Genomic DNA, 19,868 nt, shown 5'->3' on the forward strand with positions numbered 1-19,868 from the left:
TCAGTTTTAAGTCATGCACCATTCTGACTAGCATGATGAAATACTGCAACATCCCCCTCCGTCCCTCTCAGGACATGAATCCTTCCTTTATCGAGCAGATTCACACCTGTGAGTCACTTAGTAGCCCTACTGGTGATCAGACTGTCTTGGTGTCACAGTGCTTGTGTTCAGGTGACTCTTATTTTACTTGAAATGACCTGCAAGTGCAAGAGTAGTGATGCTGGCTACTTGGATATGCCAAAGAGAAGCCAGAAAGTGCTTTAAGAGAAAAGGTGAGAGTTTTCAACTTAGTAAGGAAAAACATATTATATGCTGAGATTGCCAAGATCTATGATGAAAACAAATCTTCTATCCATGAAATTTTCCAGAAGTAAAGAGAAATCCATGCTAGTTTTGCTGTTGCACCTCCAGCTGCAAGACTTATAGCCACAGTGCATAATAAGTGCTTATTAAAATGGAAAAGCCATTACATTTGTGGGTGGAAGACATGAACAGAAATGTATCCTAATTGATGGGTTTCAGGCATCCTCCAGGAGTCTTGGAATGTGTCCCCGTTGGGTAAGGGGAGTGTACTGTATGCCTAAGGAATTCCTCATGTTTTCACTTGGGGTTATCTGTACCCAGCCCTTTGATAGAATTAGTGTTTATTCTCATTTTCACTCCCAGAAAATGTATAAGCTACAATACCCTAATGAGCGCTCTGTGATTGGCTTTGGTGAGAACACACTCTGTATATCCAAAACCTTTGAGTGGGAATGACTGAAGGGCCTGGAAGTTTCCAAACTGAGGGTCAAGGTCACCTTGGCTTTGCTATCCATTATCTCTTGTTTCTTTTACAGGCAAAATCCTTTGATGTCCTATAAATTCTAAATACATTTGCAATTTAAAACAGTCTTCAAAAAATGTAATAAAACCACATATTTGTAACCTTCACAAAGGCAGGAATCTGAAAAAAAAGGAAAGAGAGAGCCAAATCGACTCTAATTGTTAAGGACAAAATGAACAATCTTTTGACTAGACAACGCTACCAGAAATTCCTTTGATTGGAAGTATTTTGTGCTGAAAACCAACTAGAAAATAAGAGGGTTTTTTATTTTTAATTAATTAATTTATTTATTTTTTACAATTTTATTTTAGGTAACAGGAGCTATTTTTTAAAAAAATTACTCCTTCATTCCACCAGAAGTTTTAAATGTTTCTTGATCTAAAAATGTAGATGTGGTTTAAGTAAATGTATGAACAAGGTAAGGGCCAGTGTCTGCTGTGACATTGGTGACAGGTGCAAACTAAAAAACTCATTCAAATATTTTTGCAGAATGAGGAGTGGTGTCAGAGACAGCTGGGCTTGGAAACCTTCTGGAAGTCTTTTATTGTTTCCTGTGTTGGATCAAGTCCAAAAGTGAGAATAATTACCCTTTAGAGCTGCCAAGTTTTCAGGCAATTCAAATGACTCTAGTCTTGTAGTAGGAAAAAAATGTGAGTCAAGGTACAAGAATAGTGATTGAATTTTATAAAAAGTATTTCTAAAGCAGTAATTTCCTCAGAAGTGACTGTTAACGTTAACTAATAGAATGCAAAGTAGAGAAGCATCTGATCAAAATTACAGAAAATGAGAAAGAAAATTAGAATCATCTACTTCTGGACGGCCTAATACAGAGTTGAGGGTTTCAATCAGGCTCCCTTGGTGACTTTCAGGTAATTCATCAAATCCTTGTGGGGATGGTGTCTAAGGAGGCTGTGAGAAAGAAGAGACAGGAAGAACCTCTCAATATTGAACAGGAAATTTATATTGTTCTAAAAACTTCATATCTCCTAAATTTGTAAGAACACCCTGGTTTAAAATGAGAAGGCTCCCCCTCTTGAGAACAGAGAAACAGTGACAGGTGTTTCCCTAAATTTCCAAACCTAACAACTCATTTGGACAGCCTATTCCAGGTGCTTTACTCATCCTCACAACAGACCTGCAAAGGAAATACTATTATAGGATGGTCACATTCAGGGATAAGATCCTTGAATATTTCAAACTAATCAAATAACTCAGAACTTTCCTAATTCCAGATCAGTTTTCCCATAGGAATAAATGTCTCATAGGGAGATATTTTCAGAACCTATAAATCTATATCTAATGTCGTGTTGTAAAACAATTTTAAACACAACGAATGGATACATATTTTTTGTCGTGTCTAACTTTTGTTTCTTCTCTCAAAAGTTCTTGGCTCTAACAATTTTTTCATTTTTACCACTACCACTTAATGAACCCCTGGGAAGCATGGTCATAATTAACCAATAGTGGTCATTAAAATAACAGCACAGGAGTCATCAAATCACACTTAGGAACTTCTGAGGGAAGAGTGGTTTAGAAACTAATGACCAAAAATCACATATATTTCCATTTCCCACTAACACACTGCTCTCATGTGGCAATATTATAAATGTACTAAACAAGTTGGAACACTAGCTTTGAAATTATGTGATTCGTGAGTATAATTTAGATGTAAAGGATTCACATTCATTCAAATTTAACATATAAAGTACATCCTCCTTAATATTGTATATAGTGGTATTTCAAAATGTCATGATTCAGATGCACATAAAATGCAATCACATCCCTATTTTGGGATGAAAGAAGTGCTGCTTGGGTGATTAAGAAATTTACCCATGGGCACATAGCTGGTTACAGAATCAGGATTAATTGGTCTGACTTAAAATGCCATGCTGCTTACATAACTGAGATAGGTCAAAAAGTTAAAGAGGACTAAATCCAGAAAGACTTCGTGAATGGCTTCAATTAGATAGGAATATGATTTTATGAGCATCGGAGGGAGGCAAACACTTTGCCGTAGAGTTTCTCAAACTGTGGCCTGTGGGTCATTTGCATCAAAACATCTGGAATGTTTATTAAAAATCCCTATTTCTGGGGTCTTCCCCAAAGCTATAAAATTAGAGCCGGTAATCCCAGCACTCTTGGGATTACTTTGGGAGGCCATGGTGGGTGGATCACAACATGGCGAAACCCCATCTCTACAAAAAGTACACAATTTAGCTGGGCGTGGTGGAGCATGCCTGTTGTCCCAGCTACTCAGGAGGCTGAGGTAGGAGAATTCACTTGAACTTGGAAGGTGGAAGCTGCAGTGAGCCAACGTCACACCACTGCACTCCAAAGTGAGGTCCTGTTCCCAAAAAAAAGAGCCTCTGTTGGTGAAGCTTGGAAATATGCATTTTTAACAATCTCCATGTTTTACTGTAATTAAAATTTCAATCTAGTTTTAGGGGGCTTATATGCCCTTTTAGATACGACCCAATGCCCCCTCACCAGATTCCAGGGACTCTTACACTAACTGTCCCCATTGAACAACTAAAGGCTTTTGGGACATGTTCAGTAGACGCGAAGTTCAATACATGGTGTGTTTCTCTAGACAGGCATCAGACTGTGATTCTGGTCAACTATGGCATACTTACTCTTTACTCATGCATTTCTTAATTGTGCCTCTGACCTTTCACCAGCTCTTTTTTCCAGCACTGTGGACTATTAACTGGCTGCTTGCACCTGAGATAGCAGTGTTCTGGTAACCTATCACTTGAGGAAGTTGTTATCTCAGTCGGCTTCCTGTTTGGCCTCATGCCATCCATGCAGAGCCATGAGAGGCAAAGCAACCCAGAAGCAGCCTCTCCTGTGACTTCCTAGGAGAGGAATGTTCCAGTGGTTATGATTTCCCCTCCCCATATCCCTCCAACACATGCACATACATTGCCAAACCTCTTACTTTCATATCAGTTTGCATTTTCTCTCTTTGATGTTCCATCTTACCTTAAACTCAACATGGTCTGACTGGAGTTTTATAAAAATGTTCTTAGCCATCCCTGCCAACACTCTACCACAACTTAATCAATATACAAATAAGTTAATAATTAAATCAATTTCTTTCCTTCTCAGTGTCTAGTGACATTATTCACCCTGTTGCTCAGGCCAGCTTAGTCTTTTCTTCCTTGCTATTAATATATCACAGTATCCGCTGGGCATGGTGGCTCACGCCTGTAATCCCAGCACTTTGGGAGGCTGAGGCGGGCAGAACACAAGGTCAGTAGTTCGAGATCAGCCTGACCAACATGGTGAAACCCCGTCTCTACTAAACACACAAAAATTACCCAGGCGTGGTGGCACGCACCTATAGTCCCAGCTACTCAGGAGGCTGAGGCAGAGTTGCTTGAACTCGAGAGGCAGAGGTTGCAGTGAGTGGAGATCATGCCACTGCACTCTAGCCTGGGCAACAGAGCAAGACTCCATCTCAAATATATATATATATATATATATATATATATATGTGTGTGTGCATATATACATATATATATGTATGTGTGCATATATACATATATATATGTATGTGTGCATATATACATATATGACGTGTCTATAGCATATATATGACATATGTGACATACGTATGTTATATGATATATATATCATATATATACATCTCACAGCATCCATCACAGCATCCCAGGGAGCCTATTCAGCTATACTGCCAAAATAGATCCCATCTTTGTCTGCTTCTCTTATGCCCATTGTTACCATGTACTAAGCACCACCACCATCATCTTTGGAAATGTGGGACACAATATACTTTTAAGTGTCTATTATAATATGAATATTTTAACATTTATATTAATTACTAATCCTTTCGCCACACAGTAGCCTGTATTGTTAAAAATATAAATCATATCACTACCTGCTTAAAACCCACCAATGCTTGTACGGTGCAGTTAGAATAAAATGAATTTTATAATTATTACTATGTGTCAGAATCCTCAAAGGCCCTATGAGCTCTATCTAGTCCATGCCCACCTGTTAAATCGTGTCTCTTTTCAGTCCCCATCACCGCCAGCCTCTGGCCTCATACTAAGCGTGCCCAGCTGATTAGTGCTTAGTGATTTATCCCTCTACCTGGTATGTTCTTCTCTAGGTATTGGCCGGCCTGGCCCCTTTTAATTGATCAGTTATCAGATCACATGTCCCGGCTTCTGAGAGGCCTTCTCTCGTGTCAGAAGACGACCTTCTTGCCCCCATCCCTAGTCCATTATCACTTTACCCGGTGTTTTTATCCTGTGGCACTTACCTGAAATTAGTAAGCTATTTTTAATGTATTCATCAGTCTCCCACACTAGAATATTGGTTTTGTGAAAATTGATTTGTCTTTTTCTTAATTGCTTGGTATGAAGAACCTAGTATGTAGTAGGCATAGAAAAAGTTTTTAAGTGAATAAACCCAGAGAGAAACATCCTAATTAAATCACAATTTCCTAAAGGGATATGTATGTTCTCTGGTTTTGCTCATGTTGCGCATTAGATTCTTGTCTCTAGCTTCAGTTAACATTCACTAGCTCTGATACTTACAGGTAATAATGTCTTCATTTGAGATTTACATGGAGCTGTTAAAAGGGTTTGTGAATAATTGTTGAGTCCATATTCTCTAATGAAAAACATACATAGCCTATCATACACAGTCATGCATAAGTTAGTGACAGGGATGCACTGTAAGAAATGCATCCTGAGAAATATATCGCTAGGTGATTTTTATCCTTGTGTACTTCCACAAACCAAGAGGGTATATATTTTTATTTACATGTTTTTTTCATATGGAAAAGCAAGTGTCCTAGGACCATTACTAATATGAATCATTTCTCCTACTTGATCTGCAGTGCCAAAACCAAGTGCCACAAAGTTGTTTTCTCTGTGTGTTATCATATGGGACCACTGTCATATATGTGATTTGTCCTTGACTAAAACATCACCATGCAGTGTATAACTGTACAGTTATATACAGTAAATTGTAGAGAACAGTTCTGGTTTCAGTTGCACCATCTCTTATACTTCATATAATTTTGTCTCAAGAACACTTGGTCTAATGTTTCTCTCTTTTCTTCAGCACTTATCACTAATACTTTATTTTTACCTATAAAAAGATTCAATTTATAGATTCCAGTGCTGAGTCATTATCAAGCAATTTCTTCACATCTGTCTGGCAGGATGCTAGCTGTGGCTGTGTGAAAATGGAGTTCAGTTTTTCTCATCTGCTTGCTCTCTATTACCCACTGCGTGCCATAATACTACAATGCAACATCACTATGCCTATTCAAGTTTTGATCAAATTGTGTTTCAGGCTATCAACTCTTCATTGTTGGAAACCTTGATGTGTTTCAGGAAGTTATTTTAGCATTTTCATCAAAAGCACATGTCAACTACATTTGGACTTTTGTCCCAACAATTTACCAGTCATTAACTTGAGAATCCATTTAATTGGTATATGGAAGTGATTCTTTAAGGAATAGGAGTTTAGAGTTAGAGACATTGAAGGCCCTCTTCCAGGGGTCTTTTTGTGTTGCTGTGGTGGTAGTGGTGAAAAATGGATAAAATGTATCATCTTAACCATTTTATGTGTATAGTTCAGTAGTGTTACATATATTCATTGTTGTACTACCGATCTCTAGAACTTTTTTTTTCATCTTACAAAACTGAAACTGTACCCATTAAGTAAAAACTCATTTCTGCCTCCCCCAACCCAACAACCACCATTGTAGTTTCTGTATCTATGAATTTGGCTACTTTAGATACCTCATAAGCAGAATCATACAGTATTTGTTTTTGTGACTGGTTTATGTCACAAAAAGACAAATGTCCTCCAGGTTCATCCACTTTGTAGTATGTGTCATAATCTTCCTTTTCAAGGCTTAGTAATATTTCATCATATATATACATTTTGTTTATCCATTCATCCATTGATACATTTAGATTGCTTTCATCTCTTGGCAATTGTGGATAATGCTGCTGTTTTGAGCATGTGTGTACAAGGAACTCTTCTAGATGCTTTTGCTAATTCTTTGGAATACACTCCCAGAAGTGAAATTGCTGAATCAAGTGGCAATTCTATTTAAGAAACTGCCATACTGTTTTTCAATAGCCATGGAGCCATTTTATATTCCCTCCAACAGTGCACAGGGGTTCCAATTTTTCCACATCCTATCTCACAGTAATTATTTTTCTTTTTTTGATACTAGCCATCCTAATGACTGTGATGTGATACCTCATTTTCTAACAATCAGTAAGGTTGAGCATCTTTTCATATGCTTTTTATTCATTATTTGTATATTATCTCTGGAGTAACATATATTTGTTTGTTGCTCATTTTTTAATAGTTATGTGTTATTAAGTTGTAAGTGTTCTTTACATATTCTGGATCACAGTTCCATCTCCAGGAGATGAAGGAACAAAGCACACTTGAGGATGCAACGGAGGGCCACGGCCAGTTACAGGAAGGACAGCCAATGCAGGGCTTATCCCCTCATTTCCTTAAGGCCTCTGCTCAAGTGTCACCATATTATTGAGTTCTTCCTGCCTATAAATTTTAAAAAATGTTTATTATATAATAAAACAGCACACTGTACTCCCACCCAGCACTCCACATACTCCTTATCACCATCTGGCATACTATAATATATACTTCCTGACATACTATCTATCGCCCTCATTTAAGATGTAAGCTCAAACAAATGTGATTCCTATCAGAATTTACTGCTGTGTCCCCAGTACCTAATGTCTTATCCACATTATTTCTAAAGTTCTCCAGGTCTTAAAATTTCAGATCTCTCCTTTCTTACCTGAAATAGTGCCTGACACATATAAAATGTTCAGGAAATATTGGTTGAATAAGTAATTAAAATCTCATGACCCTCCCCTGGCTGAAATTACAGTCAGCCCTCCATATCTGTAGGTTCTGCATCTGCAGATTCAACCAAGCTTGGTTTGGAGGAAAAAAAGACAAGACAATAAAAGTAATTTAAAATACAGTATAACAACTATTTACATTGCATGTATGTTGTATTAAGTATTATAAGTAATCTAGAGATATTTAAAGTATATGGGAAGATGTACATAGGTTATGTGCAAATACCATGCTATTTAATATCGGCTACTTGAGCATCCTCAGATTTTGGTATCCTGGGGAGTTCCTGGGACTAGTCTTCCCGATATAGAGGAATGATTATTTTTAGAACCTATCTATCTATCTATCTGCAATTCTACTGGTTGAAAATTTATGTAATACCCCAGGAAGGACAAAGGGGTTTCAGCCATTCCCTGCTGCCATTGTGTTTGTCTTCTCCTAATCTCTAATTGAGGAATTATGGGATTTTGTTTTGCAGAGATGGAGGAGACAAACCTGTATTTTGTAACCTAAAGTTTGGAAGGGCCATGGACTATGGGAAAAGAATAGAACAAGAATAAGGAATAAGTCAGAAAGTGAGGGAGATAAACCAATTATCTTCCAGTGGTGGTCTTTTTATTTCCCCTCTCACACTTCAGATGGAAACTGGCTTTTCCTCCAGAAGACAGGAAAGCCCTAAAGCATCAAGGGCTCCATCCTCTCTGCTGGACTGGCTGTGAGGCTGGGAGCAGAGGTGGAAGGAATTTCCCTTGTTCCACAATGCTTACATTTCATAGTGAAGGGAGAAAACTACGTTCTCCTTGGAGGAAATGTAGAGACTCCTGGGGAGTTCAGCTAGGAGGCCATTAGGAAAATTCAGTAGCCTGGGAATCGTGAAGCAAGAAAAACCACAGACTTTTTGAAACCTTTATTATGAAACCCTACTTAATAATCATAAATGTCGTAGCTCACAAATACCCATTGAGTTTGCATTACTCATTGGTGCTTAAGGACCCAAGGTTATTCCACAGGCAAAGCCCACTTTCAGACTTTTTCCCTAAAGACATTTAAGATAACTTGTGAGAACACACTTAATGACATTTTATATTTTTCCTACCCTGAGATTAAAAAAAAAAAAAAAATGCCTCTGTGAAAAGAGTGAGCTCCACTCCTGGGACAGTACTGGTAGAATGCCAAGCCAGGCAGCAGTCCAGTGTGTGCCCGCTATCAGCCCTATGAGCTTGGTGGCATGTGTGGTATGGAGATGGAGGTGTGGTTTCTTACCAAGAGATAAAGGTATACACAGATTTCTCATTTTGAAAATTACCAGAATTCTATCATTACAATCTAGCAGATTGACCTTAAAAAAATTGAGGATGAAACGCACAGAAATCAGTAGAATAGATAGGAGAGTTTAAACATGTTCCTAACTGTTCCAGATTCACAAACCAGGGATAATTTTTCTTAAATTAGATGTATACACATATATAAAAATTAGCTTATCTGTGTTATGATTCTCATTTTCAAAATCATTTTGTGATTAAATTGGGGCCAGGACTGCTTGTTGCCTTTTTTCACAGGACTCTGGAAGGCTTTGATGTACAATAGGGTGACAATTTTCAGGCTTCCTTTGCGGAACAGGAAGTTCCTGAAATGGAGATGAGAGGACATCAGAGAAGACCATTTGGAGATTCTCAGATGTCTGAGTAACCATGCCAGAATCTTGGAGACTTTAAGATAAGAGATGTTGAATTGGCCACAAGTCAGAGATAAAAGTGCTCCCCAGGGTTTTTCACTGGGATTTCTCTTGAAGGAGATGAACTTGGCAACACAGTCACTGCCGACTGTTGCCAGTGTGGCACATTTGGAGGGCGGCCCATCTGGGCACCTTGTATAAGCCCTAGAAACTAAAGAGCCTACTAGTGAGTTTCACCTGGAAGATAAATTCCCATGATTTCTAGAAATACCAGTACAAAGGGGTTTTGTTTTTTTTGTTTTTTTTTGAGATGGAGTTTCTCCGTCACCAGGCTGCAGTACAGTGGTGCAATCTTGGCTCACTGCAACCTCTGACTCCCTGGTTCAAGCTATTCTCCTGCCTCAGCCTCCCAAGTACCTGGGATTACAGGCATATGCCACCATGCCCAGCTAATTTTTGTCTTTTTAGTAGACATGTTTTCGCCATGTTGGCCAGGATGGTCTCGAACTGACCTCATGATCCGCCTGCCTCGGCCTCCCGAAGTGCTGGGATTACAGGCGTGAGCCACTGCACCTGGCCAAAGGATTTTTTACAGGTGCGACTTAATTTTTTTTTTTTATTTAAAGCCGCAGACTCAATGTTCTGAGTGTGTACTAGTCAGCTGCTAGGAGTTAGGCGCGCCAGCAAGTTGATGGCTGTCAGTCAACAGGCTTCAGCTGATCTCTGTCTCACTGATCTCACACTGGTGGATTGATTTCATTTGTGAACTACTGTATTTCTCATGCAAAGGATCCAGGTGAGGAGGCGGCTGGCTCCACCCTTCCCACCTTATGAAGTTTAACTCCAAAGAGTTCACCAGATATTGGCAGGCCCTGAAATCTTTTGGAAAATTCTCCTGAAACTTCCCTGGAGGTCTGTATATCCATCTTTAAAATATATTTATCAATGAAAGATGTGATTTAGAAAGGAGTATCTTTTCCTACTATCTCTTTTCAGTGGTGGTATTCGAACACTCTTTTAAAACACAAAACCCCTTGATCCACTGCTCTGGAATGGTGCTTAGACGCCTGGCATCCTTCTGAGCAGGCAGTGGATCTTGGCCAAGTGCCGGGAGAGAGCGGTGGAGGAAACTGTGGAGGGAAGGCTGGGCGGGAGATGGGGAGCCAGCTGCGGGAAGAATCCACCCTGCTGGTTCTGAAAGCGGAGCTTTGTCCCCTTGCCTGAAAAGGTGATTTGCCTTCACTGTAGTGGCATATCGTGACCAGACACTTCACGGTTCATGCTTGCAAATGACCTGAGTTCCAGAGCATACACATACTTGCTCCAATAAAAATAACTAAACATGGAAAGAAAAAAACTAAGCTCTTTTCAGTGAGGAGTAAGTTATAGCACAGGGCCTATCACCTGAGTGCTTACAAGTATGTGTGAAATGACTTAATTACATTTACCTTCTTTGGTGTGCTTTGTGCTAATAATAATTCAGTTACTGTGGACAACTACGAACATCTTGGGAAAAAAAGAACAATGTGCTGCTTTAAAAGATTGTAAAGATTGAATGGACCTTTAGATTAATGAACCCAAATGAAGGAACTGGGCATATGGAAGAGCTGGAGCTTATGACTGCTACCTCCCTTCCTTGCAGCCATAACGTGAGTTCACAGTTTAGAGCTGGAATCATTTCCAGTCCCCTCATTTTAAGGATGTGGGAATACTGAGGGTCAAAATGACTTTTTTCCCTCCCTGGTTTTCAGTTAGTTGGGTTGGGGGGAAGATTCTGTACAGATAATGTTATATATCATGGTTCAAGTGCTCTCCCCAAAAAATTTACGTTAATTATCTTTATTAGTCCCTTCCTATATTGCTATAAAGAGCTACCGGAGACTGATTAATTTATGAAGAAAAGAGGTTTAGTTGACTCACAGTTCCGCAGGCTGTACAGGAAGCATGGCTGGGGAGGCTTCAGGAAACTTACAATCATGGCAGAGGCGACTGGGGAAGCAGACATGTTTCCTGGCCAGAGAAGTAGGAAGAGAGCCGAGGTGGAGGTGCTACACACTTTAAACAACCAGATCTCGTGAGGACTCACTCACTATCACGAGAACAGCAAGGGGGAAGTCCACCCCTCTAATCACCTCCCAGCAGGCCCCTCCTCCAACACTGGGGATTACAGTTCAACATGACATTTTTTCCCCCAGGAAAAAAGTTTGGTTTCCTCATGAGGCTGTGAAACCTATCTAGGACTGTGAGATGGAGTTAATGGAGCACTGCTATTATCATGGCACTGGAATTGTCACTATCCTAATAATTTGATAATACCCTGAAAGAGATTAATAGTTTTCTCAAAGGAACAAAGTTTTCTGTAAAAACAAGATGACTAACCACTTTTGTGATCCTGGTGAGTTGTTGGCTTCAACATTAATCTTTACTGTGAATACATTTATTCTAGGTTTTTTTGGCTCATATAAGCATCATTTTAATTTTCTGCTCTGCTTAATTGAGGTCACTATTGGTAGAACTTTGTTCTTTGTTTCTATTAGAAAAGTCCAGAAACTAGCACACTGTTTTTTTTCTTTTGTAGTTGAAGTCAGTATTCATTTGGCATGCCCAAGCCTCCACAGGAATGCATTGTGGCATCTCTTCCACAGTTGAGTGAAGAAGAAAAGGCAAGGGAAGAAAGCACACCAGTAATTAATTTTGTAGAATTTAGTACACCTCTTCAGATTTAAAATTCCAGGAGAAAGGTTCTCGTCTAGGACACCAGGGATGCACAGATAGGCACCATTCTTTATCAGCTGCCTGAGCAGCGTCATTCCCAGGCTCATGGAGTGGGGTTGTAGAGGGAGGACAGGCCAGAAGGCATCTTACAGGGTGGGGTCTCCAAGGTGTCCCTAATCCAGAGCCGGCAAGCTAGGACCCACAGCGGGTGCCAAGTCCAAGATTCTGAGCCAGTTGTTTTGAGATGACTCCTAGGTGTTAGAATTGCCTTAGTGCTTCCAGCTGATTGTCATTTCCAGCCAGGCAGAGAACCACTATGCTAAATGAAAGCCTGGTGAGTTTTCCAGATCAGCTATCAGGTAAAAGGCAAGCACTGAGCTGTAGACAGAAGATTCTGCTACTTAGTAACTGTGAGACCTTGGGCCAGTCCTCTGCCCTCTCTGTGCCTGTTTCTTTGTCTATAAAACAGGGATAATGGTGCTCCATGAGGTGTACTGAGAATCAAATTCCATAATCTAGGGGCTCAATCAAGTTCTGTAAATGTGAAATGCCATGGCAGCATCCAGCGCAATGCTTGCACAGAGCCAAGTACTTGTCAGCCAGCATTGAAACTTGCATCGTTTAGTCTGGGAGCTGGGCTGGAGCAAGCAGTGACTGCTTTTCTCTCTGGCCTTGACAGGGCCAAGGCTATTAGTAGTGCCAAGGAGATGAAGTCTTTGTATCCTCCCCAAGAAAAATAATAATAATAATAGTAGCTCAAGTAACATAAAATCCTGCTTGTTTTACAAAATAGTGTGATATCTTCATCAGAATCTCAAAATGTTATAAATTCTATAGCCAGGTGTTCTCTTTCTTTTGGGAAATGCTAATTGATATCCATTATGGTACCAATTGCCCCCATTATTATTATTATTATTATTTGGAGACAGAGTCTTGCTCTGTTGCCCAGGCTGTAGTGCAGTGGCGCAATCTTGGCGCTCTGCAACCTCTGCCTCCCCGGTTCCAGCTTCATCCTCCTGAGTAGCTGGGACTACAGGCACTGCCACCACGCCCAGCTAATTTTTGTGTTTTTAGTAGAGACAGGTTTCGCCATGTTAGCCAAGCTGGTCTCAAACGCCTGAGCTCAGGCTGCCTGGGCCTTCCAAAGTGTTGGGATTACAGGCGTGAGCCACGGAGCCCAGCCCATTATTTATAATCTCTCCACCCCTCCTCACTCCTCACTCTGCCAGGCGGTTTTTATCAGGTTAGTTTCTAAAACTTGGCCCCCACGTTTCTCTGCTGTGCCAGGTAACTGGAGCAAGCGTGCTCCTTTCCAGTTGCACACTCCAGATGCAGGGACAGTGCTGAGCAGTATCCAACATGTCAGACCTCTGAAAAGCAAGGGAGTTATTATCTAAGAAATGTTCAGACCCTTTAAGCTTTCTTTTTTATGTTTAAAAAGCTTAGGTTTACAAGTTAAGGGAATAAACGGGTACTTCTGAAAGTGAATCGAAGCCAACTGATCATATCAAACATTTAATCAGAACATCTGTTTGCGCTTGAAGTTTTCTGACCACCAGGGGATTGGTGGTGAGTGGAGACAGCAGCCATAGAGTGCACTCTGCTCTTAGGTTTATCAGGGGATCATATTATCCACGAAGATAGCTTCTCTGTGCTCCAAGACTTTCCTCACTTACTGCTTCTTCCATGAAGCCTTCAGCACAGACAGGCTTTGCACTGCAACATGTAGCATTTTCTCAGTCTGGGAGTTCAAGATTATCATCATATGATACAATTTATCAGTCATTTTTAGATACCATTTTAGATATAGAAAGCTATGGAAGTTACTTCATGCCTCAAGGCCTAAATGTTATTTCTCCCAAAAGGCCTTATCTCTGTCCTCTGTCTTCCTTATCCTACTCTAAATTAAGTTCAGCTTTTATATCTAGTACTTTTCTCTCTTATCATGTATTTTAGTTTTAATTTATTTATTATTGTCCTTTTTTCATATTGTTGACTGTCTGCTTCCCCACTAGATTAAAAGCTCCAGCTAGTATGTCAGATCTCGGAGGAGATCTCTGTGAAAGGCATTTACGTCTAAGTAACATTCAGACTTTTAAGGTATCATTTTTTAAAATTAAAAAAACCCAAGGATTATTTTACTCCAGATATCAACTTAAAATATGTGAAAGACATAAATATTAGAAATAAAGATTTAAAGTTAGTTTTCTAATAGCTTCTGAAAGAAAGTGAAACATTGATTAATAAAATGAAATTCTAACAGTAATAATCATATAGATGCATAACCTTTTAAAAAATGTACACAAATTGGATCATACCATAGGTACTCTCCTGCTCTTTATGTTTTTCACTTAATCGAGCATCTTGGTGTTCTTTCATGTCAGCACCTGATGCAAAGATCGCTGGTACATTTCATGGCTGTATTGTGTTCATTGTAATTTATTTACCGATTTTCATGTCAGAGGACATTTCTTGGCACTTCTCCTTTCTGCTACCATGTGAAGAAGGACATGTTTGCTTCTTCTTCCATCATGATTGTAAGTTTCCTGAGGCCTCCCCAGCCCTGTGGAACTGTGAGTCAATTAAAACTCTTTCCTTTATAAATTACCCAGTCTCAGGCAGTTTCTTATAGCAGTGTGAGAACGGACTAACGCATGTTCCAACAGTGGAATTGCTAGGTCAAAATATGTGTATTTTTTTTATTATGATAATGTGATGTGTAATTTTTGCCTCGTGTTTCTTGATCCACAAGGTGTTGGGGAGATTTTCAGATTTTCTAACGGAGGTATGTAAGATTTCAAGCAAGATAAATGACTCAAACCTAGAAATGATCACAGAGTAATCAAGGGTAAAGTGAAGCTATACACTGAATTGTTAAGTAGCAGAGGAAGAAAATTATCAGAATATTACAACCTATCCCCCCATTTAACTGCTTACACATTTATTAGACAAAAAAATAAAATCTACACTTTGGCTTTTTATATTACTGAAAAATACGTTTTTAGCTAAGGCTAACCACTAGACCAAATTAAAGTAGACATTGTCTATTAAAGATGCCTCTTCTCAATGAGAACACATGGACACAGGGAGGGGAACATCATACACCGGAGCCTGTCAGGGGGAGGCGGGTAAGGGGAGGGAGAGCATCAGGACAAATACCTAATGCGTACAGGGCTTAAAACCTAGATGATGGGTTGATGGGTGCAGCAAACCACTATGGCACATGTATACCTATGTAACAAACCTGCATGTTCTGCACATGTATCCCAGAACTTAAAGTAAAATAAAATAAAGATGCCTGTTCTCAAGTCTAGAAAGGGTTTAGAGTTTGGGTGCATGTTGTTTGTAGAGACATGATATTGACATGCAGATGCCATAATTCTGTATCACAGGCACTGTAATCCTATGTCATCCCCCAAATCTAGAAGCATTACAGTAGATTTGAGATTAATTTGTTTTAACCTGTTTTGGCATCACTGGATATTCTTCCTACTCTGGAAACTGTCAGAGTCTAAGACCAACAGCAGTTCAGATTTTGTTATCGAGAAAATCAGTGACCTCTCCTATGTTAATAAAGAGTTGCTACTGTTGGATCACCTGTTGCTGTGTTTTGACAACTCGTTTCCCACTCCCACCCCTCTTTGATAGTAGGATAGAAATATGATAAAACATTTTCATTGCCTAATACTAGAAAGTAATTGTACCTTTGGTTATTGAGTTAGTAGGGTGGAGATTGGTTGGCGGTTGGCATTTCACAATAAAAGATCCTTGAGAAACTATGGTTTGATTCCAAAAAAATCTTAATTTAAGATGAAGATCAATAAGGGAACAATGTAAAATTGTTTTTTTTTTTTAAATCAACTATTGATGTTCATGTGAAAATAATTTAAAGTATTGATGATTTATACCCAAGGCTCTTTTTTTTCCCCAGGGCAGAATTCTGGAATTCTTAACATTACTGAGCTATACCATTTTGACTTCCAGATGGAAATAAAAGTGGAAGGTTAAAATATGGAGTTATTCAGTCTTTTTGCAAGTAGGTAAATGGTCAGACGTCATGGTCAAAGCCTTAGGAAGTTTTGTTGTTGTTGCTGTTGTTGTTTTGAGAAAGGGTCTCACTCTGTCACCCAGGCTAGAGTGCAGTGGCACAATTATGGCTTATTGCAGGCTCGACATTCTGGACTCAAGCGATCCTTTCACCTCAGCCTCCCAAATAGCTGGGACTACAGGTGTGCACCACTTTGCCCAGCTAATTTTTGCATTCATAGAAATGAGGTTTTACGATATTGCCCAGGCTGGCTTCAAACTCTTGGGCTCAAGCGAGCCACCACCTCAGCCTTCCAAAGTGCTAGATTTACAGCTGTGAGCCATTGTGCCCAGCCCAGCCCAAAGCCTGGTTTTAAAGAAGATTGGGCATATCTTACACATCTTTAAAAAGGACCGCAATACATAACACCTATAAAAGACAAAAAAAAAAAAAAAAACCCTGAAAACAACTTGCTTTCTAAACTTTTATTCTAAAAATTCCAACATCTGTTTATGTAAATATCCAAAGGAATCTCCCAACCTTATTTATACACATACATACTCTTCAGCTCTTCAGTGCCACTAATTATTTCTATTGTTTTTGTTACACATATATATTTGTTTATTTTCATGTTTGTTGTCTCCTGCAATAGGCTGTGGAAACTCCCCCTCCCCAACCTCCCTCATGAGTACTGTAATATCTGACACTTGGTGGGTGTTAAATATGTGTTGATTTAATACATGAAACAGTCTTTTCTCCACCAGTCCTAATGCCAGTTTGTCATCCAAGGGCTGATTAGAGATTTGTGTTATATGTCAACATCACGCTAGAAATTCACTAGGAAAGCCTCACAAGCTGGTAGCATTGTGATTGCATCGATTGTGGCCAGGCACCTATTTAAAGTAGATTTTTAAACATTATCAATCTGGGCCAGGTGCAGTAGCTCACGTCTATAATCCCAGCACTTTGGGAGGCTGTGGCAGGAGGGTTGCTTGAGTCCAGGAGTTCAAGACCAGCCTGGGCAAGATGATGAGACCCCATTTTCATTTTAAAAAAAATCTAATATGTGCTTGTTTTAAAATAGTTAAATAGATGGGGACAGTGGCTCATGCCTATAATCCTAGCTACTTGGGAAGCTGAGGCAGGAGGATCACTTGAGGTCAGGAGTTCAAGGCTGTAGTGAGCTGTGATTGAGCCACTTCACGCCAACCTGTGCAATAGAACAAGATCTTATTGCTTAAAAAAAATTAAAAATGGTCAAATAGTGCAGAAATGTACACAGTATAAAATAGAAGGTACCCTCCCCCACCCACAAAGTATTACAGTTAATTGTATAATGGATATTCTTGGCCCCTCCTGACATCCCATGGCAAATAGCTAGTGATCAGGAAACAGGCTCCTTGTGGATTAGGAACCCAGTGCAGGAGTTTGAGAAGAAAGCACCTTAGCTAATCAGGACGGTGATCCCCACCTCCTCATCTCCTTGCTGCATTGTGTCTGATGTTGCAGAGGGAGCAGAAATGTATACTGCTCCCTCCACAGAGCTCTCTGCTATTCCACTGATTCATTTGGCTTTGACAAAAATGATGTGTATGGTATATTTCTTTTTCTTTCTTTTCTTTTCTTTTTTTTTTTTTTTTTTTTTTTTTTGAGACAGAGTTTCACTCTTGTTGCCCAGGATGGAGTGCAATGGCACAATCTCAGCTCACTGCAACCTCCATTCCCCAGGTTCAAGCAATTCTCCTGCCTCAGCCTCCTGAGTAGCTGGAATTACAGGCGTGTGCCACCATGCCTGGCTAATTTTTGTATTTTTAGTAGGGACGGGGTTTTACCATGTTGGCCAGGCTGGTCTCAAACTCCTGACCTCAGGTGCTCCATCCGCCTCAGCCTCCCAAAGTGCTGGGATTACAGGCATGAGCCACTGCTCCCAGCCTGTATGGTATATTTCTTTTTTTTTCTTTTTCTTTTTTTTTAAAGTATGACCATAGAGCTGGGAAAAGGCATGTGACGTAGTAATCATCTGCCTTCATTCAACACAGTGGTCCAGACCCGCAGCCTGTTTGAGGCTCTAGATTTAGAATAATCTTTATCATGTGAAGGAAAGATAATTTCACTTGAAACAGAAGCTTTTCTATACCAACAGCTTCTCCTTCGAGCCTTTCTATGGAAAGTGCTCATTTCACATCCTGTTGTAAACTCACTAGTTGTCACTTGTGGAAAGTTGGTGCATGATTACCTTTTGTGGAGATGAGAGTCAGGATCAGGAACTGGAAGACTGAGCCCACCAGGTGTGGACTGCCTAGGCTGTCCCTCCTTGACCCTGCACTCTGGCCAGCTTCTGCTGCTCCAAAAGAGCAACCCCACTGCAGGAGATGTCCCTCCTTGGGGTCGCCACACCAGGAGCAGGCCTCTGGAAACCTGAGAAGTGCTTCGAGAATGACAGCCATCCTTGGCTCCTAGAGACTCACTTGTCCAAGAAAAAAAAGTATATAAATAAAAATTCTCATAGCAATAGGAATAATATGAACAATCAATGTGGCAAATTGAATTAGCTGTAAATCAGTTTCCTTAACTTTGAATTAGGGTTAATTAACCTTAATCTCTCTACCTGACGAAATAAGATCAGAGAGGAAGGTGATTTTCAACATTGAGGGTTAGCCAAAGTAAATCAGCAATAATAATAATACAAATAGTAATAGAGTAAGAAGAATAGTATAATGAAAACTGTTTCGTTGAGCACCTACACATCAGAGGCTTGATGCTAACTAAATACCTTACTTATATTGCTTTACAAAATTCATAAGATGAATTTGCATGTTAGATATTACTCTCATTTCAGAGGAACAGATTCTTCAGTAACTTGGCTAATTATAAAACTGTTATAGTAAGTGTTTGGGCTGTGATTGGAGCCTATTGTACAAAGGGTTCAATTTGCAACTCTGATCTATTGACAGTGGCATAGAGTTGCCGATAACGTCAATGTGTTGTTCAGGGATGGCCAGAAAGAGTGCTGAGATTGATTAGCAACGTCTGCTGTGGGCCTAAGTAAGGACTGGGGGTAGCAGAACAGAGCAGCGTATTTGCCTGCTGCATCACACTGCCTCTCAAGCTAATGTAACTTAGGGAGGAAGGAAAGTCTCTTCACCTTAAAGTGTATTTTGGTAAAGTGTCACAGTGTGACACTGTTGTGATAAAAACCACCTGGTTCCAAAGTGTGCAGAGGCTGAAATGTGCCAGGGGCGGAGCTAGTGGCTCCCCACAAATAACAATTATCCCATTGGCCAGGCAGCCCCCACAGCACTCCCTAGCAGTAGCACTGTCACATCCCAACAATGCGCCTTTGCCCACAGACACATGGGCCCAATGGCTGGCACTGACGGTTTCCCTGAAAAGTGCTACTGTCCTCTGTTCTGAGTCAGCCTTATTGTTCAGAGCTTAGGGAATGAGGCACATGTCCAGATATGGGACAATAATATGTGCTATACACTTGCTGTCAGCAATATTGTAGGTCACCATGATATCAAAACCTTCAGTTCTACAGCGCTCTGAAGTGACCTCCCCATACCCTAGCCCTCAAACTTGTGAATTCTGATTTGCCCTTAATTCAAATACCACTTCCTCTGAAGTCTTCCACCCACTAGCCAGAGTTAGCTTCATGATTTTTTTTCACTCCATCATCTAAAATCATGCCAATAAATATTTGACCATTGAAAGAATAAATGAACTTGTGTGAA

General features: G+C 40.0%; 1 protein-coding gene and 1 long non-coding RNA gene across 3 annotated transcripts in view; one reads left to right on the plus strand and one right to left on the minus strand.

Moving 5' to 3' along the window:
• Positions 1–19,868, plus strand: part of LOC105486253 (ELOVL fatty acid elongase 6) — a 150,013-nt gene that overhangs the window by 116,120 nt on the left and 14,025 nt on the right. The gene's annotated exons all lie outside the window — the stretch shown is intronic.
• Positions 1,459–11,975, minus strand: LOC139362344 (uncharacterized). The gene is made up of 3 exons (XR_011621090.1): positions 11,313–11,975; positions 3,460–3,681; positions 1,459–1,735 (listed from the first exon to the last, which is right to left on the minus strand). It is a non-coding gene; the product is annotated as an uncharacterized lncRNA (long non-coding RNA).

The sequence above is a fragment of the Macaca nemestrina genome, chromosome 3 (assembly GCF_043159975.1).
Source record: "Macaca nemestrina isolate mMacNem1 chromosome 3, mMacNem.hap1, whole genome shotgun sequence".
NCBI lineage: Eukaryota > Metazoa > Chordata > Mammalia > Primates > Cercopithecidae > Macaca > Macaca nemestrina.